General features: G+C 46.2%; 1 protein-coding gene across 1 annotated transcript in view; it reads right to left on the reverse strand.

The window, feature by feature from the left end:
• Positions 1–11,730, reverse strand: part of TNR (tenascin R) — a 410,686-nt gene extending 398,956 nt beyond the window's left edge. Inside the window, exon 1 of the mRNA XM_043569008.1 lies at positions 11,275–11,730. The gene's annotated coding sequence lies outside the window, so the exon portion shown is untranslated. The remainder of the gene's footprint in view (positions 1–11,274) is intronic.
• Positions 11,731–15,259: the final 3,529 nt, after the last annotated feature.

Below are 15,259 nucleotides of genomic sequence, written 5' to 3' on the forward strand. Positions count from 1 at the left end.
CACTACCTGCCTCCCCTGTAACCCTTGGTGGTCCTGGCCACCACTGGTGTTCAGTCTGCATCCCCACAGCTGAATAAGAAGGCTCGACAGGAACAGATCGGGCTTTGCTGCATCGGCCTGCTGTACTCCCTCCCAGCTGGACCGATCGTTCAAGAATCCATTACAGGAGTTTCATCCTGTACAGTGGCAGCACAGAGCTGAAAGAAGTAGCCCACAAGTGAATGGGTAGTTACAACTGTGGCCCAGATAATCCCCAAAGTGGAGAAACCACAAAGTGAATGAGGCTTTTGTGGATAGATGAGAATTGACACCACCTTCCCCACCTTGTGAGATCGGATGAAGGAAAATGCATTTAAGAAAACTCACTTGCCTTGAAGCTGGATTCTTTTCTCATCCTGAAGGAGTTAGATGAGGCTTTGTTGAAAAAACAGAATGACTCCCCAAAGGAGGGGGAGTAGACGAAGTGACAACACCAAGCCCCCGAGAGAAATAGTGACTGCTTTGGTCTTATTTTTAAACCAACCTTTGTGATTCAGACCAAGCTTGTGAGGACTATGATTCTCCAGTTTTTCGCATCTGTCTCTGGCAGCGGGGAACCCAGGCGGTGTCTGAGTGACGCCCAGCACAGCATGGTAATTAAGTGCACAGAGCTCTTGGGTTCAAATCCTGGCGCGGCCATTTATTGCAGGTCTCCGGGCAAATTAAACAATCTCTCTGTGCCTTAGTTTTTCCATCTGTAAAAGGGGGATAATAATAGTACCTCACTCAAAAAGTGACTGTCCAGATTTAGAAAGTTCCTACATGTGAAGGACTTAAATCTTTGCCCTGCGGTCGTTTTTATCGTGTAGGTGTTAGCAACTATTACGCTACTGAAAAATCGACAGGGAGCATTTTTTGGATCCAGCTGGTGATTTATGAACCCAGGAGATCCTGGAAGCAGATCTTGGGTAACCGCTCCCCACAATTCCTACCTCATCACCTGCAAAGTCTGCTCAAGCCAACTGCTGAGTATAACTCTGGGGTAAGACATAAACGTTCAGAAATGAAAAGGCTCTTTCCCTTCCTAGCAGCCTTTCGCCATGGGCAAATAATCCCGTTAGCAACATTTGACCTTAAGAACTCAAAAGGAAAAGGGCAAACATTTCAAGGAGCAGGAGTGGGGTCTCCTCCCAGGTTTTCTCCCCTCCCCCCGTGGCAGAACTGGGATGTCAGGTGGGATCCCTGGCCTGTCAAATGTGGTCTCCACGGGCCCAGAGAGAGAGAGAGAGAGAGAGAGAGCACTCCGTTACTGTTCACTGTCTCCTGGGCTCCAGCCACAGAGAAGTGCTGCAGGAGGCTGGGAGGGGACCCCGGTGGAGTCAGAGGGAGGAGGCTGCCAGGGAAGCCATGCAAGGCCCTCTCTGGTGACTTGACTGTTTTTTCCCTCCCAGTCTCCAAGGATGGCTGCCTGAGCCTTTCATTCTCATGAAATTAAGCTGATAAAACACAACTGAAAAGGGGGCGGGGGTGGGGAGGAGAGTATGGCATCCTCTTACTCTGCATTTTAATAACTCTTGCACGGCCTCAGACCATTTTTAATAAGAGATTGACAGATATCGGTCTCCTCCCCACCCCCACTCAGAACACATCAGGGTCCGGATCAATGGCACCCTTTCATCTCCTCCAGAATATTCCATTTGGTCCCTCCCTTGGATGGAGGGTGATCCAGGAATGAAACCCACGCTGTTGGCATGATTTGCTGACCTCGTGAGGGTCAAGTGTGGAAAGGCACCCCTAGGAACCCAAAGATACTCCCTGGGGAGCTATACTCCACGTGGGCAGCATGTCTGTCTCTGAGCTTTCCAGGAAGCTAGTCATAGGAACACAGACAGGCCCCACTCCAGGGGCGATGTATTCGGTCAGTCAACCTGCCCCTGAGCGGCTGCTTCGGGCACTCGGGCCCAGGGGCCTGTGCAAGACTGAGGAGAGCTGGTAACGAGATGAAAAGAGGGAAGCGTTCAAGTCACTGCCCGTCTTCCCACTGCACTTGTTGTACAACCAAGTGTCAGCCACCTCCCCTGCCCCCTGGGGAGAATATATGTCAAAGTAGCCGCATGACCCCTGCCGTCTACCCTCAAAACACACCTTTTCTGCCATAGACACTCCATCAAGAGAGAACTGTATGGGCTGAAGCCCCTCGATGTGCTAAGGGCCATTAGGAGCCTTCATGTAGAAAATGACATCTCCTTTAACCCACACAGAAATTCTCAGAGGTAGGAACCTTTGTCCCATTTCATGGGTTTGAGGAAAGTAAGGCTCAGAGAAGTCAAGTGACTTCCCCAAGGCCACACAGCCAGATTCGAATGCTTGTTTGTCAGGGTTTCACTGAACATTTCTGCCAGCCCAGAGTGGGCAGTGATGCCATGCATGCAAGGCGGGCATGGGGGGGGGGGGGGGGGGGGGGGGGGGGGGGGGGGGGGGGGGGGGGCGGGGAGGGGCAACGACACGCTAGGTGGGGGGCAGGGCAGCACCGGCTTTGCAGTCTCATCGCTGTATCCCACCTGGAGCTCCGAGGAGCAGAAACCTGGCAGTTTCCGAGGTGGATGAAAAGCCAACCTTCCTCAAATTGTTTTATTTAAAAGCCAGACTCCTGACTGTTTGAAGCCGCTTGATTTTGGCAGTGCTTTTTCCTTTTCTTCTTTTTTTCTCGCTGCTTTTACACAGCCCTCAGAGATAAGGGAAGGCGCAGTTGCTGGGGGCCTCGCTGGCGGGTGCCAGAGGACCTGCCTCTCCCGCCCCGCAGGAGGCCCACACGGGGGAGAGTGGGTGCGCGCACCGCGCTGCCCTCAACGGGAGAGAGGCAGCGGGCCCCGAACTGCTCTGCACCTGAAGTATAGATACAGATGAAGTCTTTTGCTTTTATAGTGAGTTTCACCGGCATTAAACTTCATTTATATCTCTATAAATATATACAGCTTTGAACGGGAGGCTTTATGGCTAGGTTTATAAGTTCTAGCTCCCTGTGGCACAGGCTAGGTCACCGTGAGGAGACAACCCCTTTATGGACAGCATGGCCTCTGCCCTTTGTGACATGACCATTCGCAGGGTCCTCATCTAGTATTCGGGGCCCTGCCCCTTCTGCCTGCAGGCGCTCTGCTCTGGGGCCGCCCTCTCCCCATCTGCACGTACCCACCGCCCCCCACCCCCGCCACAGCTGGTCAGGTGGAGGGGTCTGGGGCTGTGGGCCCATTTCCTCTCCGCACCTGTCCTTTTGGCCCGGACTCCACTGCTGACCTAAGTGTAGGCTGGACAGGCTGGCAAAACCCCATTTATTAAGGTATGTGTTTTACAGAAATCCATTTAGATAAACAGACCGTCCACGCAGGTGCAGGCGCTCGGTGGCTACGGGGTTTACGATACTTCATGTGGCAGGCAGCGGCTTCTCTCCCGATACACTCACGGAGATAAATTCAAGGTAATCTATATAAACGCAAGCCTTTGAAATTGCACACCGTCAAAAAATTCAAACAATTACTCTACCCCAGCCAGGAGGTGGCTGTTGGATGTTCTTCTTATGGAAAACAGAATTATAAGGGAAGGGAAAATGTTTCATAAATAAAACTCAGAATGGCAGAAGAATCCGGAGGGAGGGAAAGGCAAGAGAAAAGGAATCCAAATGTTCGCGGTCCCCAGCAGAGTGAGGAATGGGGCTCAAAAATCCAGTGTCTCCTTAAGGCTCAAATTAATTTAATCCAGGACAACTTCCAGGTAATTAATTAATTGGCAAAAGGCATCTTTCAGATATTTATAAATATCAGCCTGCCAAGCTGGTGGTGCTAAAGCAGAAGAAAAAATGGCCAACATGTGCTCTTAAAATCAAGGTGATAAAAACAAGGGCCAGCCCAGACCATTAGCGCTTGAGGAGAATGTAAAATCCAGGTCAGCCCCGATCATTGTTAGCTTGTTGAAACACAGGTACCCCAGGCTGCACCCAGGCCCCAGACCTCAGGAATTAGCAAGTGGCTCAATCATTCATGCTCTGTGCCAGGTGCTGTCCTGGGCACCATACGTCTGTCCCATTTACTTTTCATAAGAACTCCTTAAAGATGAGATGATGATTTCTATAAGCTTTTTTTAGGGTGGGAGGATGGAAGAGAGGCTTTTGATGAGGAACCTCAGATTAAGACAGGTTAAGTGATGGCCCAAGAGCACAAGGTCAGACGTGGTGGAGCACGAATTTGAAGCCAAGTTTCCTGGTAATAACGCTCAGGACTTGCTTCTCGCAGAACATGTGGCCCAGGTGGAGGGGGAGGGTGTGGCGGGGGGGTGGGGTGGGATATGGCTAAACTAGAAGCTGCAGACAACAGGGGAAGAACTTGGGCTCCGTTTCAAAAAGATTGGGTTCAAAACCAGTCCTGCCACCGTCTAGCTGTGTGTCCTCAGGCAAGCTATTTAGCCTCTCTGAAGTTAGATTTGTTGCCCTCATCTGCGTGCTCTGTCCGCTATTTCAAGTCAAGTTGTACAACGACCAGGGTCTCCCTTTATCCCTGGCTGGAGGAGGTTTGCCTTGCCCACCTTCCCCCTGGGTTATTGTGAGGATTAGATGAGAGAAGGTATGTACGGCATCCGGCACAGAGCCCTTCACACAGTGACCCCCATTTCTTCCCATTGTTGTGAGAATCAAGTGAGCTACTGTATTGCACAGCCTGGTAGAGTGCCTGTTCCACTGTGAACACCCCATAATAGTAATTATTTATTATTATTATTATTATTATTATTATTATTAAACTAGAGAAACGAGCATGGGAACTCCTGTATTTAGGTTGAGCTGAACCAACAGCAAGTGAGAAAGGGTTTTATTGAGTTTTGCTATGTGCCTGGTCCTGTGCTGGGCTCTCCTAGCCCTCAGAGAATCAGTAGTCTAGGTGGAGAGGCACCTAGATTTTTACATATAAAGATTAGCAATAGGTGGAGAAGCATATGGCAATAGCCCTGTTCTTAACTCATTAAAACTACACTGTATATAAAAAAAAAGATTAGCAATAATGCAAGATGCTTAAGAGGAATCACAATGAAGACATCATTAATTGCCAAATGAATGATAGAAGCAACACAAGAAAGTGGTTAAGGCACAGGCTTTGAACCAGCTCTATCACTTCCTAGCTGTAAAAAGTTGAGCAAGTCACCATGCCTCAGTTTCCTCATCTGTAAAATGGGGATAATAGTATACATCACAGTGTTTTAGCCACTAAATGACACGAAGCATTTGAAGTGTTTATTATTAGTAATAACAGCAAACATTTATTAAGGGTTTTCTCTGTGCCGTGCACTTGGTTGAAGCTCATAGGAAACACTCACTCAATGTTGGCTGGTGTTGTCATTAAGCAATAGAAAGATCCAAGCTGCCAGGGCCCAGAAATGCGAATTTTTAGGTGAAGTAAAATCAAAGACTAAATTCTAGCCCAAAGATGTTGCTAAGCCATTGTCAAACATTAGCCATTCTGGGTTGATACTGTCCTGGGACCAATGGTCTAGGCTTTTCCTTCTTTGTCTCTTTCATACCATACAGTATGATAAAGACACATCCAAATTGGAAGAACCATAAATTCCTCATGAGTCCTGGTAATAACCTTTTACTGAGTCATAGTTAAAGCATAAGATGTTATTATAAGAGGCAAGTGGAGGTGAGCTTGGCAGTGCCCTGCTCTGAGGGCAGAGGTCCCCTAGAAGATCAGAGCTAAGATCCTTGAGGAAACTGCAATGAGTCTGTTGGCCCATTTGTCGCTGACCCCAGAACTCCTCATCTCATTTTGGAGTCTCACCTTGTAATGCATAAGCTGGGGAGAACCCAGAAATGTGTCCACCAAGGGTGAGGGATATGTCTCTCACTGTCTCCCGGTATCTTTCTGGGGTAAGATTGGGGCCTTCCGGAGGGGGTATAGAGGAGAGTTTAGGATGCCAGTCTACTTGAACTGCTTCTGTTGTGCACTTAACAATGAGGGCCAGAGTACAGGAACCAGACCCAAATGAAAAGGGCGGGGTGAGGGGGGAGTGCACCAACCCCCCCCCCCCGTAATCCTCCTTGATTTGCCTCAAAGAAGCCATCTGAGTGGTCCTCATAAGGGAAGAATTTCAACCCCCGTGGGAGTTACGACCGGAGAGTCTCCCTTTCTCATTTGGCTGGAGAGTAAAGCAGGGGCAACTGGCCAGACTTAAAGAAGCATAAAAGGAAGCAACCCAATGTCCATCGATGGCTGAATGGATAAACAAAATGCGGTACATACACACAATGGAATATGATTCAGCTTTAAAAAGGAATGGAGCCTGACACAAGCTACAACATGAATGGACGCTGAAAACATTATGCTAAGTGTTATAAGCCAGTTACGTAAGGACAAATATGGTATAATTCCACTCATAGGAGGTGCCAAAAGTAGTCCAATTAATGAGGACAGAAAGTAGAGTGGTGGCTGCCAGGGGCTGGGGGTGAGGGGGGTGAAGAGTTATTGTATAATGGGTATAGAGTTTCAGTTTGGGAAGATGGAAACATTCCGGAGATGAACAGTGGTGACGGTTGTGCAATAATGTAAATGTACTTGATGCCACTGAAGTGTACATTCAGAAATGGCTAAAATGGTAAGTTTTATGTCATGTATACTTTATCACAAGGAACAAAAAAGGGAAAGAGAAGAGGGTAAGGCTCTTTAAACTCCCTTTGCCAACTGACATACTGGGTACTTGCTGTGTTCTAAATAGATCAATACAGGTCTAGTCCAAAGTCATATTTCAAGGTAAAGATGTAGTGATTCTTATATACAGTTGGAAATAGCTTTAAAAACCTATTCCAATTTCCCCTTCCCACTGAACTTGCTCTTATGATGAAATTCCATTGAGGCGGGGAATCTCATCTGATCTTTTTTTAACACAGCCTATAGTTAACCAGGCAAAGGTGCATCTTTACACTTCTCCCAAATCGTCTACTGGAAGTGGCTTTGTGGAAATCATTCGGATTCTGAATTTCTGCACGAACTTCTACCTGCACGTTAAGAAATCCTCACTGTGACTCTCTTCTAACTTGCCATGGCCCAGCGGGTTAGCAACCTACACTTACTTCGCCCTGAGGGATCCTGCCTGGGAGAGCCAACTTGGGAAGGACCCTTTCCATAAATGAGCCAGCTAGGTGTATTCTCTGAGGTAGGCAATCCCAGAAAGCAGCAGACCTTGGAAAGAAGGTGCTCAGTTAAGTCTCTCAGTGAAGGCGGGCAGAGTCTATATTTGCCCACTGTACATGTAAACTGCTCTACCACCTACTTAGACAAATTTTGAGGCCCACTGGAGACTGATTTCCTGGTTGATCTGCCAGAAACTCTGATCTGTTAGTTGAGGACCTCATACTCAAAGTGTGCACAAAATGCCTCATCTCTGTCCAACATTCCCTGAACATAGAACTTCTACAGATACAGAGTAGGAGAAAACTAGACAGGCAAGGTGTCAAGACTAATTACATAGGGTGTGTGTGTGTGTGTGTGTGTGTGTGTGTGTGTATTTTTTCCCCACCAAAGTCATCAAAATCTTATAACTTCATTGCTTCTTCACGGCAAAAATAGACGAGAGTCTCTTCATCCTGGCCTATAACCACGGATGGGAGTAGGATGGACATCCCTGGATGAAGCTAGGAGGGTATCGTGGTACATGAGTCACCCCAGTATCTTCTGGTTCTAAAGCCACTCTTAAATAAGGAGAAATAGCAACCTTCTCAGCCAAGACCTTTGTGGATGGAGCTGAATTTCATGGCGTAAGCACTATCACAGTGAATTTCTCTCCATTTCCCTAGTGAGCTCACACAGGTACTCTTTCCTCACCTCACCCCCAGCCCCTGGGGGTGCCAAATGGGATGACTCATGACCAGCCACCTTAATGCTAAATTCAAAGTTTTTAATAGAGATTTCAATATCATCTCCATGCACTGTACCATCAAATAAGTGAGGTCAGCTCTGAGGGAGGGAACTGCAGAGGCTTCCAGGGTTCCTATTTGGGCTTGATTGTGGCTTGCACACACACACACACACACACACACACTCACACACACACTCACACACACACACTCACACACTGGAAATGACCACTTGACTTCCTAAAACCACAACTATAAACTTGGATGAAGAATGCACCCCTCTCCCCACTCTCTCAGCCACCTACCCAGTAACAACAGACTCAAACCTCTGAAATGTTCTTGTAAAACTCTACTATAATCTACATGACACATCTATTAAATATCACATTAAGCAATGTATTTCCACAGCAAAAAGTAGCGGTGAAAATCATGGTGAAATAAGTCAGAAAATGATGGGGCTGGGGGATGGAAAGATTGATCAGAAAGAAGCACAAGAGAAAGCTTGCATACCTTGTTTGGGGTAGTGGCTAAATGGATGTATTCAATTGTCAAAACTAATATGAATACTTAAGATCAGTACATTTTATTATATGCAAGCTATACCTGAACTAAAAAAAATACATATCAGTGGCACTCTCCAGGTAAAAGATAGCAACATACAGTTGTGGAAAATAGGGCAGGATGCCAACCTTTACTTTCCCTTCACCTTTCTTGATATCTTCTATCTCCCCCAGATCTCAGGGGCAAACCAGCAGAGTCTCCCCTCCTCCATGAATGAGGGCCGAATATGAGAATGCAGCAGCTTTCTCCCCCAAATGCTGGCCAGATGTGAGGGCTGCAGCTGCCAGGGGAGCAGAGGTTTTGTATGTGCGGTGGACTTGTGTCCAGTCACCTACTCTCTTAGAGTTTCTGTAGGTGCTCAGAACCCATCCCTCTCCTGTTCTCTAGTCATCCTCCCCACATTGTGAGCCACAGAGGACTCAGTGTAGCTGCTCCCAGAGAAGGCTGAGGGAAAACCATTAGACATCTGAAACCAAAACATCCACGACAATGTGCCCTGGAAGGGTCCCTTTAACTGGGATTTCTGGGGCAACGTGAGTGTGGCAATCAGTTTCATGACCTCAGTCCAGCCTAGGGGCCACCAGCCTGGAATTCTCTTTCTACAGTAAGTCCAGGGAGCTCTTCACCTGGCTCCTGGCCATCTTCTTGGCTGAGAACCTAAGTACAGAAACACCTTGGGACTCCTGGCTGATTCTCATTCTTCACCAGGGAGAAGCCACTGCTCCACACGGAGTTCACTAAAAGGTCTCAGCTGCAAATCTGTCCACTGGAGAGCAATACATCCCTGCTCTCCCTCACATGAGCATTTCTGCATTTCTCAGGTGATGAAATACTAGGAGACCAGAAGTTCTAGTTCCGCTTTTGCTACCCTCTAGCTTAGCACTTTAACTGCCTATGTCTCCCCATTTATTAAATGGGCCCAGTAATGACACTGAGCACTTCTTTCAGAGAGAATTTAAGGGCATTAATGACATAATGACCACTAAGTATGGTGACTTCAGTAATAAATGGTGGCTTTGAATAGGGTCCACTGCAAGGGCATGAATTTCTTTTAAACCTTCAGAGATATGTCATGTAGAAATCTATCCACTTTCTTGTTCAAACTGGAAGATTTCAAGGTTGGCAGGAGTTGGGAGAGTTGAAATATCAATGAGTCAGTGTTGGTTTCTGATGCTTTGCTTTATCTATTTCAATCTCTTCTCCCTGCCATTAAAACCTCTGACTTCACTATTTTTCTCACTGCCTTCCACTTCCTACCAATCTAGGGAGATGCTGGGGTTTCTGGATTCAATGGCAAGCATAGTAAAAAAAAAAAGAACAAAAAACAAAAAACAGTGGTGCCATTTTACTCGGGACTATGTCTCTCGCCCAGAAGATTCACCAGCCAGAGGCAGAGAGTATTTTCTTTGGTTTGGAGAAGGGGCCCAGAATGCTGAATTAAAAGCAAAACACAGAGTCACCACCCTAGAGTTCACTGGGTGTTGGGAGGAGTGAAACCACCCCCCACTGACTCTCTCATCTTGAAGAAAGTGACCAAAAGGTTAGATAATTAAAGGACAGTTCAAGGCAAGGTTTGCTCTTACCAGAGCCACATCTCTTTAAAATTCCCCTTGGGATGCTGGTTTCATGCAGACATAGATGGCTGAAAGAACTCCCCAACACCACTTGTTGGATGGCCCCACCCAAACAGCTGTGGGTAAGACTGAAGGACAGCGGATGCAGGCAGATAGTGTCACCAAGGCAAAACCAAGGCAGATGCAGGGACTTGATTGAACATATTTCTGAGGGACAGGAAGTGGAAGAGACAGAGCAGTACCTTCCCCCCAAAAAAGTAGCAGTGAAGTTAGAGTAATGATGAGCCCATTTGTGGAACCTCTCAGTACTGGAGGACATGGCACTACTTCAAGCCTATTTACATCAGGACAGGTCTACCTTCACTTCTGCTTCCCCAGACATAAGGAGACAAACCTTTCTCCTGAGCAATCTTTCACTGGCAGAAAACAGGACAGAACAGACTTTGTCCTCTTTCCAACCACACATAGTCAAAGATGACCAAAAAAAAAAAAAAAAAAAGTGGAGAGTACATCCTGCCTCCTTGTAAGTGTAGTATAATCCACACTGGCCAACCTCTGTAAAGCTCAAGACACTGACACTTGCCTACCACCACGAAGACAGGGGGATCCCAGCCCTCAAAACCACCCCAACCTGATGCTCACCTGTTGCACCTGCCCACTTGCCATGGATTCACACCAGGAGAGAAAGTAAAAGGTCAGAGTGGGCTCTCTCCACAGCAACAGCCTGGAGATCCTAGGGAAACTGACATTTAAAATGCCACCTCTTCCAAGCTCTCACAGAGGAGCATAACTTTTAACTCTACCCCTACTTTTAACCCCCTCAGGCTTCCTTTGCAACACTTTCCCTCTGTGGTTTGTCTGGAAAGAGTTAAAGAAGGTGCATGGCTAATTCCCCAAACCCTCCCTCTTATCTACATAGAAAAAGAGCAGCCCTACACGGAGACGCGCAGAAACCCACTGGCAATTTAGCTCAGACCTCACCTATCTTATGCAACAGCACACACACACACACACACACACACACACACACACACACCGAAGGCCAGAGTCCACATCCCCCTTTAATTCAGTAGACACAGTTTTGTGCCTTTCTTTTCCCTACGCAGAACCCGGCTCGACTGGCAGCAGAGAGATAGATGTAACCTTAGTGCCAAGCTCCTTGCAGGAACACAGAGACACACAGGAACCAAAATGCATCTCATAGCTCTCCGTGGTGCTGAAATCACGCTAGCAAGGAAATCGAAGGAGCAAGTGAGCTGGACTTACCCGGCTGAGGGTGGGCGGCAGGGGAGCGAGAGGAGCTTCCTGCGAAGAGAATTCTTGTCTGTGCGAGCTGGAACCAGCTGATGCGCTCACCTAGAGAACCCACCTCTCTCCCTTTTCTTCCCTTCCTCCTTCTCTGGGAGGAAGAGAGGAGGCTCCACGAAAGAAATGAAACCCAGGCTGACAGGGCTAGAGTGGAGGGAGAAAGAGGAGGCAACAAAAATAAGATTAAAAAGTCAGGTGGCTTTACTCCACTGGTGGTAATTCCTTGGGTCAGGGGGGACCCCTCTTCTCTCGCTCTCTGTGTCTGTGCCTTTCTTGGTCTCTGCGTGTTGAGCCAACAGCCTTAGCACAGTAGGTTCCTGCCTCTGACGTGAGAGACAAGGAAGCCTGGGACTGCTTTGCTGTCTCTCTCTCACGCGCTCTCTCTTTTCCCCTCTTGCTGAAATTTCAGCAGCATGATATATTTTTTTTAAGCCTTCGTTTTTTCCATCCCCCTACAAGCAGCCCCCTAGTGGACAGAAAAGAAAAACATCTTGACTCCTTTTGAACAGTCCAGATTCAGAAACAGGAGCAATCTCGTACTCACAAACTCTTGGGAGCTGCTTCTGCACAGATAGGGTCCTGTATAGCCAGAGTCTTCCTTCTGGCCAACCCAGATGGGAAGAGAGAGGGAGGCAGAGGAAGAGGGAGAAGACAGAAGCTTTTGCAGATTCTTTGTCCACAATTGCAGAAGTAAAGGGTGGAATGGGGTGGGGGAAAGTGGTTGGGGAGAGAATGTTTTGAAAGATGAGTTGGGGGGCAGGGGTTCTCAAATGCTTTAAGGTCTAACTCAGCAGAAAGTCACCCTTTGAAGAGTCAGAGTCTGCAGCCAGGTGAGCTGTGTCTATACTTAGGACAACCCAGAATTTGACAGCTTAAAGAGGCGGGGAATATAGGCAACCAAGCAGAAGGTATCTAGTCACCACCTCATCTAATACCCTCATATGGCTTTTTTGAAAGCTAGTGAAAGAAATATATGGGCAGCTGCAGCCTGAGAGCATTTCAGAGATGGAGAGAGAAGCGACCTCTTTGAGCATCCATGGAGAACTGCAGCAGAGAAGAGTCATCAAGGGGTCACTTCTCACAGGCTCCTAAGGGATGTCTTATACTCTTTTTTAAGCGTATAGTCTCACGACCTCCTGGAAAGAGTCCTGGTACTTACATCTACAAAGTTGAGCTCTGGTTTCAGACTGCCACTCGCTTACTGGACATTTTGCTTCTTATGGCTCAATTTCACTGTTTGTAAAATGTGGGTAATGCTGCCCCCTCCCTACTGAATAGAAATGCTGAGGGACTGGAATGGTATAGAGACATAGAACTGTAGAATTGGCAGGGAATTTAAAGATAATCATAGCAAAAACACTTTACTTATGTTTATTCCTAGCAAATAATAATAGCTAGCATTTATAGAATATTTCACAGGTACTGTTACAAGCCCTCACATGCATTAGCTCATTTAATATATATAATTAGCATGCAGATGCTACTATTGCCGTTTTATAGACCAGAAAACTGAGGCACAGAGGAAAATAATGATTTGCCCAAGATCACACAGTGAATAACAGAGGTGGGGCTAAAATACAGACCATCTGACCCTGGATCTTATGTTATTAACCTCTATCTACAATAAATGTACACTTTGGAAGTGACAGCATCTGAAATTAATAGAAGAAAGAAGCACAGCTACCATTATTTTTGTTTATGATAAAGTGTCTAGATTGGTGTAATAAATTTATATGCGGCTGAGTTTTTAAAATAAATTATTTACAACTACGGGTGCCAAACAAACTGTGGAAATTGCTATACTGATGAGAATTCTCTAAGAAAACTAATCCTCTTGGTGATTTGGGTAGTTTCACATACACAAAACTGGCTGTAAATCTCATGAAGTTGGAAACCACTGGGCTTTAAAATCAGTTCAGAAGACACATCACTCGATTTCTGTACCAAAAACAGATTGTTGCCTAGTGCCTAACACAGTACTGGGATGGAGCTAGCAATTTGATGATCTGAATTGTTGCAAAGCATTCAGCTAATAAGCCTGCAGTGAGCTGTTGACATTTTCTTCAGACTTTCAGAATTGTGAATTCCTTACCTAACGTGGCTTACTTCTTCCTCACTTTCTTTGGATCAAAAGTGAATGGAGTAGGACAAAGATGGGATGTGAGTGTTAACAAATGATGGTCCTAATGGAGTTTCCAGCTCCTCAAAGTGGGAGAGGGGCAAGGAAGACCACTCAGTTCAGGGTTTGTACATGCTGAGACATGGTCAAATGCAATGTAACAAATGAGCACATAGAGAAAATAGCCAACCTGATCTTTGAGGACAAGGGTACCTCCTGAGAAGTGGGGCATCTAAGCTGAAGCCTGAAGAATGAGAATTTACCTCAGCAAAGAGTGGGGAAGAGAGTTAAACAGAAGGCACAGCATGTGCCTTTCAAGGTAAACATTACCCTTCTATTTATAAATGGGAAAACTGAGGCTCGAAAGTTAAGTGGCTTGATCAAGGTCACACATCTAGTTAAGTGTAGAGCCCAAATTAAATGCACATCTATTTGACTCTAAAGTCATCCTCTTTATGAAGCACCACATTGTCTCCTCTCATCCTTGGGAAGTGCACACAGGATTTCATAAGGTGATTCAATAAAATGTACACAGTAACTGAGTACTGACGTGATATCTACACAAAGCTGGAAGTGTGATCTGTTAGATGAGAAGGCCACAAGAAGGCAGTAGTCAGTACAAAAAAAAAGAGGAACTCATAATGGCAGAATTGTTTTAGGTGAATGTGTAATTACTCAATGTACTGAGATGTAGGAATATTTCAGAAGTGCAAAGACATTAGAGACTCCTATTTGAAAGAGGGAACGAATACAGAAAGGGCTAAAAGGAAGATTCAGATTAAGTGCTGTGGGAGCCCAGAGAAGAGTGGCTTTTCCTCTGGACCTTAAATAATGGGGGCTCAGGAAACTAGCCAAATTATGCACTCCATGGCACTCAGGAAGTTCATACATAGAAAAAAGAAGATCCAAGTTGTCATGAAAAATAGTGGGACACAGGAAGAGTCAAAGATCACTGTAGGCAGAAGGGTGTCAAACTTTGGAAGATGGACAGCTTTGGGATGATGAAAGGGAAGTGAGGTTGATAGATGAATTTGGTTTTGGACATATCCGACTGGGATCATAAAGGTGTCTAAATAGTGGTCGGAGTGTGTCTTTGGAGCTCAGATTAGAGACTTGTGGTTGGTGATATAGATCTGGAGACATTTGCATGGACCTGATAGTTGCTGGATGGAGGCCATCAATGGGGGACAAAACTAGGAAGAGTAAAGAAAGAATCCTAAATCTATTTCATTGGTCCCTGGATCAAGTTTTATACTTCCTTAGTCCTTGTGGCTAAAGTGCTTGGTATCCAGTAGATATCCACAAAATACTTGTTGATTGGCTCATAACAGCTCAAATCATGTGTTAGTTGAAGATAATATCAGGAATGAGATCAGTTGTTCGTTCCTTAGCTTCCAATCTATGTTGAGAGAGAAGGCCCCTCTGTCACAGCCTCCTCCCTGGAAGCTGCTAATCATTGGCCCTGGTTTTAATTTTTTACCTAGCACCCCAGCCCCCAGGTCCTTCTCTGGATTGGTATTAACTCTCCATCCATGTTTCTAGACCAAATTAAGCCTATCCTCAAGCACTGAGCTGTCTCCAGAGAATCAGGTGGTTAAGCACCATGCTGTAATTTCCCAAAGAAAAACTACACCATGGTCAGCCCATAGAATTCACCCTTCCAGAACTTGAGGTTTGGATATGGGGACTTAGGAAGTGCAGCTGTGGCTTTTTGACAGAAAAGGGAAGGGAATCTAGTATTCTTCTTTGGGACTTGACAAGTCCAGAATAGCCATGGGGAGTCCTCTCTTCCCAACCAAGGCCAACATGTATGCAGTGAGCAAA

The sequence above is a fragment of the Prionailurus bengalensis genome, chromosome E4 (genome assembly GCF_016509475.1).
Source record: "Prionailurus bengalensis isolate Pbe53 chromosome E4, Fcat_Pben_1.1_paternal_pri, whole genome shotgun sequence".
Taxonomy (NCBI): domain Eukaryota; kingdom Metazoa; phylum Chordata; class Mammalia; order Carnivora; family Felidae; genus Prionailurus; species Prionailurus bengalensis.